General features: G+C 35.5%; 1 pseudogene; it reads left to right on the forward strand.

Annotated features, from left to right (window-relative positions):
• Positions 1-3,649: 3,649 nt before the first annotated feature.
• LOC113331079 lies at positions 3,650-7,866 on the forward strand (annotated as a pseudogene).
• Positions 7,867-13,986: the final 6,120 nt, after the last annotated feature.

A 13,986-nucleotide genomic window follows, 5' to 3' on the forward strand; every position in this document is an offset into this window, starting at 1 on the left:
TTGAATCCTCTTGTGATCAATCACACACAAAACTGAGTCCGTTAACAATGGATCATCACAAGATGTCCATATATCTAACAACAGTTCTAAAGATCACGTCGATACTTTGATCTAGTTTTAGTGACCCTTATGTCAGAAGAGAAGGCTCTCAAGAATAATCAAACTAGGTGCAATCAAAGTTTCAACAACTATTAGTCAATCAAATCAATAATCGAAAACTAAAATAACAATGCAATTATCTAGTTTCCCACCAGTGGTACTCATAGAGCTTCTTGATCCCACAAAAGTCTTTAAACGAGCGGCCGTAAGAGATTTCACCTAATTGGGGTACTTTCCTCTCCGGATAGACGGGTCCACCAGAAACAACACGAATGAGGTTTTCCTGGCTCTTAGGATAGTTTGCAAGAAATGCAAACTAAACTATTTATAGACCAAGGTTGTTTGGACAACAAGGAAATTTCAAAACCAAAAATATTCTCAAAATATGCAATAAGTACCTAGTTTCGGTTTTCCTATTTCCAATTAATGTCAAACAATATTTCCGAAATCTCTCATACAAAAACTTCAAATATTAGTTTAGCACATTACTAATATTCCTTTTTCTAGAGCTATGTCTTAATTTCTGGAAATCAAAATATAAAGAATCCAAATTCCTAATTAAAAGATTCTCAATATTTCGGTTTGAGATCACCTTAAGTATCAAGGAATATCTTTGAATAATTATGATTAAGAATTGTGCTCATTTTCAAATTATGTCGACATCCGTAACTTTGCTATCTTAGCAAACCCTAATTCTAAACTCACACAAAACCGTGAAGTAGTATGTGAACTTGAGATTTGGTTTTTGCTTTCAGACCGGTTCTACCATGAAACTTAACATAGGTTAAATTTTGGTTATACCAAGCCTCCAGCATAGGTAGGGATCAGTTCTACCAAGTCTCCTAACATAAGTTAAGAAATCGGTCATACCAACTTCCCGAAATTGTTAGTGATCGGTTCCACCATGGTTCCCAACATAAGTTAAGAATTGGTAATACCAACTTCCCAATATAGGTAAGGACCGGTTATACCGAGAATCTCAACATAAGTTTAAGAATCGGTTATAGCTTCCCAAAATAGGTAAGAATCGGTTCTACCTTGACTCTCAACATAAGTTTAAGAATCTGTTATACCACATATCCTACCATAGGTATGATTCAGTCATAAAAGATATTCATGATAAACCGAACTAACATACCTACTGATTTCCTTTCGATTACGAAAAAAATCCGTATATGTACTTCATTTGAACAAATGTTATAAAACATTGTTACCTATGATGAAATCACACCTATATCCCATACACACAATCAAGTAACAAGTTACATAGATTATGTTGATGTTGCACTTACGAATTTCAAAAGATAAGCGTTTTACTTCATAATTCAGTATATTTCCATGACACTTTGATCATAATAGTATGACCAAGTCAAATACTAGAGTTTCCTATATATATATATAACTTCGCATGTTATTCAATCAAAAGCAACTTAAAAGATATGTTAGGAATGGAAACAAGTTCAAGTCAATATTACTAACCTCAAGTGGAAGGATGATGTCTTCGTTGTAGTCGTTACTTCTTCACATTCTTCAGGTCTTCAGAGTAATACTTGTAAGTCTCAACATTCCTAAACTTTCTAGTCTAACCTAAACGAAGTCGATTCTAGAAATTAATCAAGCGACTCTAAATGAGTTTTGAAATACCAACATTTGGTGGGTTCAATCGAGGTCTGCTCTAACATCAACGATTTCAAAAATCGACAAATTATTCAGGTCTATTAAGTATTCCCCCACTTACTTTGAAATACGTTAGATATGTTTTAAGCCCACCGTGAAAGCCTAACTACACTGTACACCCTTGTTTTAAGCAAAATTGTGTTTAGTGGGAATCAAATTCTCCACATTACACCTACTGTATTACCCACAAATCATTAGGTCGCGCGCTAATTATTTATTTACACACAAACCTGCCTATTATTTTGAAATGGAGGTAGTATATAGTTCATTTAGATAGTAAAATCATAGTTTTTTATGCTAAAAGTTACTACCTCTATTTCTGGAAAAGTGTTACTTTCATTTTTCATTTTAGCCTAAAAATAGGTCAAATTGAAAAAAAATGAAAGTAACACTTTTCCACGGATGGAATGAGTATTTTCTAATCATTTGATATGCATTTTACGCGAATATGGAGAACGCATTTTACGCGAATTACCACGAATCGCATAGTCGACCGAATTTGCATATTGCTCAAACGGATAATTCACGAACTTTTACCGCATCAAATTTTGGTCTTCCGCCGAATTGCTAACTAGGCTAATAAGTAGGTTGCCAGTGATAACTTCCTCCACCGGTATGCTAACATTTTCACCTTACGCAGTTTTAGGCTTTAAATGAGATCGGGAAGACTTCAGTGGTAAGTAGGTTCTAGAACGACCAGAAGGCTGGAATAACGAAAAAGTTGGGTTCCGTTTCTTCTCTTATAGAAGGAAGGTTTGAGTCAGGATTTTTTATATGCATTTCCTGCATTATTCAATAGGAAAATTGAATCAAAACAGATTTGTAAAATTTGTACCGAGAATTCTTCGGTTGTCTTTGGGGATCTTAGGTAAATCCTTTATTTTTTTTTCATATCTTTTCAACTGTTATTATTTTCTTCATGATTTGATGTTAATTTGTGATTGATTAGTGAGAATGTTATTAATTATTAGGGAATATCCGCAGATCTGATCTTTGCATGCTCATTCTTGCCGTGACTTTTTTCTTTTCTTTTTGGCAATTCGATTCGTTTAGTTGACGAATTGATGAATGCGGGTTATTGAAATATTGCACATTGAGTGTTGAAAATTGAGAACAATTTATGTGAATTCTTGATTCAGTATTTTTGTGGTATAAAGATTTGAATTCGGTGAAAGTTTACAATGTTTATTGATGGTTTTTTCAAATTGGTTGTAGTTGTAGTGGTAAAAAGGTTATTTTCAGACTTGTGAAGGTAACAAAATTTCTAGATTTAAATAAAATTTAGGAAAATAGCAAACTGACGTAAAATTTTATTGAGAAATAGGGGTTAAGATTCCACCATTCAACAATACTTATGTGATCTAATATTTTTTTACTATGCAATTTAAATAATTGGGTTGATTCTAAATATTGCCAAAAGCAGATTTTCCAAAATATCAAATGTTAATCACAAGTATAATGCATCAAGAGTTTAAAACTAAGCATGCATTATCAAGGAAAAACACAGTTGATTAATAAAAACCATTTAAATCATTTTTATCAATGCAATCAATCATATAAAAATATTGCATAAATTAATAAAATAGAGATTACCACATAATTATTGTGAGAATGGCTTCCTCTGTCACCCCTGGGTTTGGGTTTAGCTCCTCATCCCAAAAACACACTCACAAGATAAATTCATGGCTAAATAGATGTTTTTATTGATGATATGGTGTTTAACAGAATTTTTGCAACGCTGTATAAATGTTACAGCGTGACTGTTACAATGTTCGAAAAAAGACTGCCTTAAACGATACTTCTGAACTGCAGCAAAATAACGACACAGTTATGCTGTTGTAGGTACTATTGAAGAACGACGCTCCAGGAGCGTCTGTTCTCCGTTCTTCGTCTTCCTCCCTGAACAGCAGCAGCAGCAGCAGCAACAATCAATGGTATCTTCCTCGTTTCGGCTCTGAACTCTCTCCTATTTCTCTCCAAACTTTTCTAACCCCTCTAAGACTCGAAGCAATGCTTTATATAGCCAACGGAACCAAAATTCTCGTGCAAATCCGAGAGTATTTCTCATTTTTTCTTCTCGAGCAGTTGAGAGAATAATCTCTTTGCTGTTGCTTTGTACGCGTCCTCTGGCCAGTTGTTACGCTCCAAACTTCTCTTAAGACTTGAACAAGACTAGATGCATAGTTATCTAGCGTAAAAGTCTTCCACAAATCTCTCACAAATATTTGAAAGTGAACAGCACGGTACTGTCCTGTTTGGACTTTGATCCATTCTCCCGGTTATTCCAGCCCAATTGGTTGGGTTAAATTGCTTATACTGATCTTTTTATAGTCTAGGAAGTCCAGCCCAGTGAAAATCCGATGTTGAATCTCCTTAAAACTCGCTCAAATTCGAACCCCTAAAACTGTTCTTCTGCAGAGTTCTTTTCCCGCCAAAATCCAGTTTTGAAACTTTGAAGATGACCTCCCCCTATCCGGTTCCGGTGTCCCTTTAGTACATGCCCTGAAATGGGGTGCCCCTTATCCAAATTAGGGGTGCCTTTAGCAATTCTTCTGGGATGTTTTCCGCACTTTTTCGGGGTTCCTCCGGGGTATTTCTGGGGTACTTCCGGTACACTTCGGGGAGCTTCCGGTATGCTATCTACGGAGGTCCAAATGCCATATTTTTAGCCAATTTCGCCACAAAGTCTTATTCTTCCAAAAACACTTACAAATAAATAAAATAACCAAATAAGAACGATATCAAGCACTAACAATATATACAAATGAGCTATATTAGACACATAAATGCGTCTATCATTTATTAATGAAAGAGCAAAACATTGTTTACCGAAATGGAAAGGAATGAACTTATATTGCTTTGGATCTTGTTGTGCAGCGAATCATCTGATTTTCTGGTTAGGAACTTAGGATCACATCAGAGTTGCTTTTTCTTTTATTTGCAATCTTCAAAGTACTTTTTGGCAGTCTATTTATTTAATGGCAGAGGTATGTAATAATTTAACTCTTGTATTTTTAACACAATTCTTACAATCTTAGTTATTGTGCAGCTATTTAAAGTAATTGGTATTCATCTAATGTTTTTTTTTCTGCTTGTTTGTTGTATTCTTATAATATGTTGATTGTTGCAGGAAGGACAAAAGGTTACACTGAATGTGTATGATTTAAGTCAAGGACTTGCTCGTCAACTCTCTACAACATTTTTAGGCAGAGCAATTGAAGGAATTTGGCAAGTCTTTGCCATACAAAACTTGCTTTTGCATTGTATAGATTGTGGAACAGGTCCTTTATGCTAGACCGAACTCATGCAATTTCATACTGGAGATCTTTTTTTTTTTTGTTTTTATTTTATTTAGGATTAGGACCATGCCATTTGATTTCCTCTGATTAGTTAAAAAAATGCCGTTTTAAAAATAAATATACACTGAATCATGTATTCCAAGCTCAATTTATCTAGGCTAGGCCACATTTTGTTAGCATGTTACCATATAATATTCATAGTCATTGATAGCTTTTTGTTGCAGGAGTGTTGCATATTGAAGGTGAGTATCTGTGCATTCGAAGTAACAATATCCCACTACTTAATGGCAAATGGTAACACATTTCATGTTGGGGCATTATTTCTTTGCTAGTGTAGAGGTTGATCTCATGCGTCTGACAATCTTTTAAAGAAAAACTATGCATAAGTAAATAAATAAATGGTGTTGCGATGTTTCTAAATAACGGTGGACTCTGTCTCTAACCTATGTAAATTTTTACTCAATGAATTTGCAAAGCGTTCTCTTGAAAATTTAAAACATGCTCTTACATGAGAGTTATAGGGCTAATTGTGGAACCCGAATGCCTTCACAATGAAATAATCAAATACAAAAAGTAGGAAACCTGATATTACGGATATTTTCTGTGATCAATGATGATGTCAGAAATAATTTGATTTTATATCACATGGAAAGCCAGATAGCTGATAGGAAAGAAATAGTAAACATTTAATGTGTTTTAAAGGACTTCTTTCAAGCCTCGTCGATTGATGGTTACAGCTTTCTGATTTCTGAATACTTGTGCTATGCGTTGTTTCTCTAAACATGTTGATATTGGAGTTTCGAGTCTAAATGCTGGTCTTAGGTGCCATAGATTTGGGCTTTATTGTTTCATTTATCATTTCTCTTCTGTGTGAGGAAATTTCTTAGGAGCTGTCCTGTGGAAGCTGGGGTCCAGAACTTTCTACATTGTTTTCCTGAGCGTGGTTTCATCGTTAGTGTAACATTCGTTCGCACAGAAAAAGAAAAACAGCCAGAAAGTAATTGTCTGGGTAGTTTTTTTTTGTTTTTGTTACAACGATATGCCTATAAAAAAGAAAATTCAGCCGAATCGATACGTATTTACACGTATACGCGTACTAATACTCCATACTTCATCTGTCAAGATAAATCTCAATACCTTAGTATTAGAAAATTTAGATATTTTACTAGATTCTGTGAGAAGTTTTAACTATAGTGACAAAATATTAGTTCCAAATCTGTCTACTGATCTTGCACTAGACTTTCTTCCCGCTTATCCAGACTTTTTCTCATCAGTGAGGTTAATCATACATATTATATGCATATATCTTGCAAATTCACTACTTATATATCTATGTTAAGCTGATATTTATATTGTGTGTGCCGTATCCACGTAATTTAGTTTTTTAAGTTGTCGTATCGAAGTAACGTATTGGATACAGGATACCGATACCGTGTCCGTATCGTTGTAACATACTGTAATAAATCTTTTTGAAATTGTAAGTGTTCTAGTCGTGTCCGATAGTGTATGTTAATCTGTTTCTTGAACTCTAGTATGTTAATCCGGTAGTGTATGCTAATTGAGGGATCTTTGTTAACTTGTACTCCCTCCGTTTCTGTAAAAGATTACTATCACTTTTTCAATTTCGCCTATTTTTAGGCTAAAATGAAAAGGTGATGATACCCCTTTTTCAGAAACTGAGGTAGTATTTCTTTTTGTGACTTCCGCCAGCAGAATGGAAAGACTTGTGTGATGGTTTCTTATTAAGAATAAACATCTAATGAGGCTAGTCTTTCTTGCTTGTGCTTATTTGAAAATTATTCGTTGTATGCTTTTTAGGCACACAGGTATAGTTGTTTTTGGGAGTGAATACTACTTTGGGGGAGGTATACAACATTCTCCTGTTGGAACCACCCCATATGGAAAACCTATCAAGGAGTTAGATTGGGGTGTCACACATGTGCCTAAGGAGATTTTTGAAGAGTATTTACAGGAGATCGGTCCTCGTATACAGCTGAAACCTACAATTTGCTCAGACACAATTGCAATAACTTCAGTAATGAGGTTGCCCTATTTTTAGTGGGCACCAACATACCCGACTACATACTGGAGCTACCTAATGATGTTTTGAGTAGCCCTATGGGTGCTAATGATATGTAAGTCCGCTTGCCTTCTGTGATTTGTTATATGGTTAAAATTGTGTTATTTTTTATTTTGTATATGGTAGTATGCATGACCTTATAATCTTGTGTGATTTGCTGCAGTACCCATGATACAACAACTAGAGACAACATTGAGATCCGGTGCTGTTCCCCAAGTGCCTCAGCTCAGACCTACTACTTCCTCAAGTCAGCAGCCTTCTTTTTCAGTCCCAACACCTGCCTCATCAGCAAGAGAAATAGCTAATGGTACGGTAATCCACTGGGTTCTGATGGGAAGACTTCTACTGCGGAAATGCCAGAGAAGAAAAAGACAAACAGTGGTGGGGTTCCTCTTGGGGATGCAAGATTGAAGGTGCAGGAGGAAATCACTGCTGAGTTCGCGGCGATCATGGCATCTGGAACATTACGCGCAAGTGAGGCAGCTGCACTTGCCACCAGAAGAGTAATGGAGAGACACGGACCAGAAAATAGTGCTGTTATGTCACAGAGATAGGAGAAGGGGAGAGAGAAGAGATCGCGTTTCTACCGCTTTCACTCAATGGGAAATGTTGAATAGTATTTTTTTTAAACTTTGGGGCTTGGGCGATAGCGAATCTGAAGTGGCAACTGAAAAATTATATTACTGAATAGCAATTCTATCATCTGAAAAAGGCCAACATATTAATTGTATTACTTCAGTCGGCAGGATTTTTCAAAGAATTTTTTGAGCTGTAAACCTATACCCAAGATCAGCTTGTTGTGTCCACTACATGGATATGAGACTTTGCTGCATATCCCCACAATCTTTGCTACATATCCCCTTAATTGTCTCCCAGTGCATCTAAAACCCTGGATTTAGGAAGCCTGCCCTAGATTTAGGAAGCCTGGAAAGCGGTGGGTCCATGGCTGAATGCCATGAACTAGTGGGAGAATGAACGATCCAGGGACACTATTGTGTGGGTGGGGGTGGATCTGCTATAAGTTGCTATTCGATAGTAGCCATAGCTACACGTTTGGTTATCCATTCTATCCTTCAGCACAAATAAATCATCTATTAGCTCTTGGTTTGTTTTTTTTTCCCAATAAAAGAGGATAAAAACCTCAAGCATACATTGATAACAAACGCCTTCTATTAAAGTCATTTGTGTTACTGACAACAACATTCCAGTTTTGTATATCTCGGTAGTTCATTATGACCAGTAGACTTCCGTCTCTCCAGTTATTTTGGATTTACAAAAAACCGACATATTTGTTGTCAAACAATATCGAATCTACTTGTTAACACGAAAGTCATAGCTTTAAAATTTATATCAAAGTGCAAGTTGTTTCCAAAATCAGAGATTTGTTGGAATCTTCTATTTTTAGCTCATATTTGCTGTCAAATAATATCGAATCTACTTGTTAACACGAAAATCATAGCTTTAAAATTTATATCAAAGTGCAAGTTGTTTCCAAAATTAGAGATTTGTTGGAATCTTCTATTTTTTAGCTTTAGCATATATTTATATGAGTTACGCGAAAGCGCGTTCGAAATCACTTTAGAGGATAACTTGGTAGCCACTCATTTCAATTACTCATTTAAAAGTCGCCTCGGCTTTTGCTACTTCTAATTGTTCCCTGGAAGTACAGTTTCTCCAGCTCTCCTAGCTTTAATGGTTTTACCTGCAAAGTCAATCATTGTTCGTCCAATTTATAACTGATTACATGATAATGCATGGATAAAGCTACACTTACTTATTGCCATATATCATGATGTGTCCAGTGATTGGTTGCTAGTAATAATCAAAGAATTACATTTAGCGGATTGTAATACAAAGTTTGCATGATATCATAATCTTTTATGTAACCCACATAAAATTGTTTATGAACTTTACTATCTTCCTTGATGTAACTGTTAGAGCAATGCTCGGCTGAACCCACAAGTTTTGCTATTTCAAGTTTGTTGTCAATGTTAGATGATCAAAACTATATCTTAATTTCTAGTCTACTAAGTCAAGTCTCGGACTATGTTAGAATTTGATAGTTGAGTATTGGATATCACCCTCGAAGACTAAAGATCGACGAAGACATTTGAAGAAATTCTTTTATCAGGTATGTGAAGACTGAACCATTCTATTTTCGCTATCTTACCATCATATATGTTGAGACTATGTCATATGACTTCTAGTAGATTTACAAAGAAGAAATTACGAGTTAAAGTTGCCTTGTTAAAAATCTCGAAGTATGATTCAAGCATAGATATTCAACGGTCCTTAACAATATTAGTTCAAAACAATTTATTGTTCGAGAATTAATTTGTGGATCAATTTAAAATTGCCCATATAAATGATTTTATCGTTTGAAAATGTTTCAATCATCGTAAGAGAGAAATTCATGAACTTCTGATATTTCTGCTCAGGGTAGGTTGGCAAACCACTTTCCATAGATAACTGATTTTCAGAAATACAAGGAAGGTTGGCGAACCGGTTCAAAAAACCGCAAGTTCTGTTGGGAACAATTCACGAACCTCAGTGAGCTGAATTTTTGGTATTGGTATTAAGTACTTAAGGTTGGTGAACCAAGTTCACGAACTGTGTCCATCTGAGTTCATAAACAGAGTACAGTTGGCGAACACAGATTCTTCTATTATATTTTCAAGACGTACAATATTTGCTTGATTCCCAAGTTATCTTAACTGGGAAATTCAATCCCTGACACTCTGTCCTTGTTGATCTAGAGTCATCCTCTATGAATCTAGGTTTCCTCTGAGAAATATAACTAGGTTTACGACTAAAAGACTTCACTTTGGGGATTCGTGAAGCCAGGTCTGACTATCTTTACCTAGATAGTTCGTGTATCCTGATCTTGCTTTTCTGTTATCCAGGTTTTCGTAATCTTTTTCAGGCAAGATAGATAGAAATCGCAAAGTTCCCTTCGTCTCAGACTTTGTGATTCCTCAAGATTGATATCTGATAGTTTTTCTTCATTGATCTTTTGAAGATTGTTCTTGAGAGGTGGTTAAGAATCTAGGCTGCTCTTCGGTAGTCGTAAGTTCCGGATTTGTGAGGTTTGCTAGGTTGTCTATTGCAAATAGATTTCTACACCTTGATCTCTCGATCTAAATGGAAATCAAATAGGATTATTTATTAGAGGCAGATTGGTATCAAAAGCCTTCACTACAATTGAAGCAACTCTTAGGATGTAGAGGACGTCAGCTAAGGGAATCAAGTGTGTAGAGCCTTGCGAGGTTCAAGAAACGTAAGAGGCATAGTTGTAACTGAATCGCTTGGAGGGTTTGATTAGGTCTCATCTACATTCCACTCGAAGTATGATAGTAGGCTAGTGTCTGTAATTGGTTAATACATGTCGGTGTTCAAATCTGGACGGGGTCCCGCGGTTTTTCTGCAGTTGCGGTTTCCTAGTTAACAAAATTTATGGTTTCTTGTGTTTTTCCATTTTCGCATTATATTGTTTATCTTTATAATTGGATTTACCAAGTTGTACTTATTCAATATAAGTATATAAGTCCATCTAATAGTGATCGATTACGAGACTCGTTCTTGAAGAATTCATATCTTGAAAGATAGATAACGAGTTTAATTACTTGGAAGAATTCCGATTGGATTATTTGGATACGACTAGATTAATCTTGGATATTATTTTTTGAGATCATCCAAGTACTCTTCTTGACAATCAGGCTCACAGACACATTCTCATATATACTGATTGAAAAGAGGTAGAGGTCAAGATAGTTAATGTCGCGTATCGGTGTCGTATCTGGCGGGTCCGATACACCTATACAAAAGATTATATCGGTTTTGTGTTAGAGCATTTCTCGGTCGAACTCACAAGTTTTTCTATCTCAAGCTTGTTGTCAAATTTAGTTGTCAAAACTATATCTTGATTTCTAGTCTACAATTAGTTAATCTCGGATTAGGATAAAAGTGTAATTGAGAAACTGACATCACGGCAGTCATCATTGCGTTCTACCGTTTGAAGGCGAAGATCAATCGAATCTTCGGGAGAACTTATTCAACAAAAGGTAAGTAAAGACTGAATCACCTATTTTTCAAGTTATATTCACCACTACACCAAATTCAGTAATTTGTAACACTGAATTGTTACACTAATGAGTGTGATAATGCTTGTTACACAAATTTGTGTGACATTGATGAAAAGTGTAACAATATATCCCAATTTTATTTTATTTTATGTTTTATTAATTATGTCATGCAAAAAGTGTAACAATTCAAATACTAAAAAAAATAATATTTTCTTATGTATCAGTATAATTATTTAATATGTGAGAAATAAAAAGGTCTCAAATGTATGATTGCGTTACCCATGAAGGTATGCAGATCGGAGGCTTATCCAGGTAGGAGGATGTGTGGAATGTATTAAATGTATCTATCGTTATGTATTTAATAAATTAGTTTTTCATAAACATTTCTACTCGAGTAACAAGCATCATTTTGGATTGTAACATGCTGGCCAAAGAGGAAGGGGGTAATTACAGATACGCCTGGATAAAGGGGCATGGAAAACGTGATGGTAATGTTCATCCATCTGCAGTGGAAAATATGTATATAATGTTAAGCTTTTACTTAAACTTTCATAACTGATATCAAGTTACCTTTTAGGATTATAAGAGATGATTAAAGATAGAGATGGTAATGTCAAGCAAATCAAGACAAATTTTATACATCACGTATAATGACTTTATATTGATTATTGTTGGGATATATGTTTTAAAATAATTTTTTTGTATATTTTATCAACATTTCGAGCTTGGCCCAGTGGTTGAGCACTTTGGGCCTTGAGGGTGAGGTCTCGGGATCAAATCCCTCTCCCTACTGATTGGGTATATATATATATATATATATATAAATAATATGTATATATTTAATTATTCCGGGAGCGGTGCCTTGGGGCCCTGGGCCTTGGGGTCTTGAGAGGTCTCTTGAATTTGGAAAGTTATTTTTGCTGATTTTGAAAAAGAATTTTCAACCCAGTTTTACTGCTCTTAATTATAGTTATAATTGTGCTAATTATGGTACGATTAATTTGCCCGTTTTATACTGTTATGAAATTTATAATGTTTGCAATAAATTAAATTTATTTTGCATTAATTCGTATTCATTGCTTAGGCTATAAATCAGTTTTGGAAGCAGAAGGAAAACAAGTTTTCAATACCAGTTTTTTTTTTTTTTTTGAGAATCAAGAGACTAGTTTTTCTGAGCAAGATAAGAAAGAGTGAAAGTTATCAATCTCTCATTGTGTGCGTGAGGGATTGAAGAGATTTTTTTATCTCGGCTGTTTTATCCTGGGGGTGTTGTGACGAAGAACGAACTGCTTGCACAAAACTCAAGGCAGAGCCACAAAACGTCTTAAAGAGAGCGACCTGGTCGTGACTCAGCCGTTATCTTGTTTTTGTGTTTAAATTTTGTTTTGCAGGTTTGAAATCGGTAATTGTTCCAACAGTTTTAAGACGTATCTTTCTGACATGGAATCTGAAAAGAAAACCGTTGCTGATATCAACAAGCCGTTCAAGTTTTAAGGACTTCATTTCAGAAGATGGAAGCTAAAGTTGTTTTTCTACCTCAAACTAATGAAGTTGCACATGATGGTGACCTCCATCAAACCAGCTAATCCACAAGATGAAGAAGCTGCGAAAAAAGAAACTCCAGCCGCAACAAGTGCAACTCCTCAACCAACTGAAGAACCTGTTGTGACCCAAACTGCTGAAGAAAAACAAAAAGCCTATGACAAATGGATTGATAATGTCTTTGATTGCAAAAACTATATTCTGAATGCTTTGTCTGACGATCTATATGAATATTACTCCACATTTGATACTGCTAAAGATGTGTGGGATGTCTTACAGAAAAAATATGACACTGAAGAAGATGGATCGAAGAAATATGCTGTAAGCCGCTACCTGAGATATCAAATGGTGGATGAAAAATCAGTCGTTTCTCAGGCTCATGAACTTCATAAAATAGCTCATGAAATTATGACGGAAGGTATGAAAACTGATGAACAATTTCAAGTATCTGTACTGATTGATAAATTACCCCCATCTTGGAAAGATTTTCGTAATGCTTTGCGTCATAAAACTAAGGAATTTTCTCTTGAAAGTTTGATTGTTAAGCTCAGGGTTGAAGAGGAAGCACGGAAACAAGACATAAAGGAATAGATTCTTATCGTTTCCAACAGAATCATACTCAACCGAGTTTGAAACCTAATAAAAAACCGATGAAACCTGACCAAAACCAAAGGAAAGGAAAACGTAATCAAAACAAGAACCCACACCCATTAAGGAAATTTCAGAATTCTGATTCTGAGTTCCTTTGTTATGCTTGGGTAAACCAAACCACATGGATAGGGATTGCAGGAATAACAAAGGAAAGAATAACGCACAAGCTAATGCTGCTGAAAGTGTTACAATTGCCATGGTTTCTGATCCAGAAATTCACATGGTTGGTGGAACCGATGGGTGGTGGATAGACAGTGGTGCTTCGCGCCATTGTTGTTTTGATAGGTCCCTATTTAAGAGCTATGCAGAAATCAAGGATAAGAAAGTGTTGTTGGGAGACTCCCATACCACTATTGTGAAAGGTTCTGGTACGGTAGAACTGAAGTTTACTTCTGGGAAGAAAATTATGCTGAAAGATGTCCTCCACACTCCAGAAATGAGAAAGAATCTTGTTTCCGACTATCTTCTCAACAGGATGGGCTGTATATCAAACTATTGGATCTGATGTTTACACAATTACTAAAAACAGAGTGTTTGTAGGAAAAGTTTATGCTGC

Source organism: Papaver somniferum, unplaced genomic scaffold (genome assembly GCF_003573695.1).
Source record: "Papaver somniferum cultivar HN1 unplaced genomic scaffold, ASM357369v1 unplaced-scaffold_123, whole genome shotgun sequence".
NCBI classification, from domain to species: domain Eukaryota; kingdom Viridiplantae; phylum Streptophyta; class Magnoliopsida; order Ranunculales; family Papaveraceae; genus Papaver; species Papaver somniferum.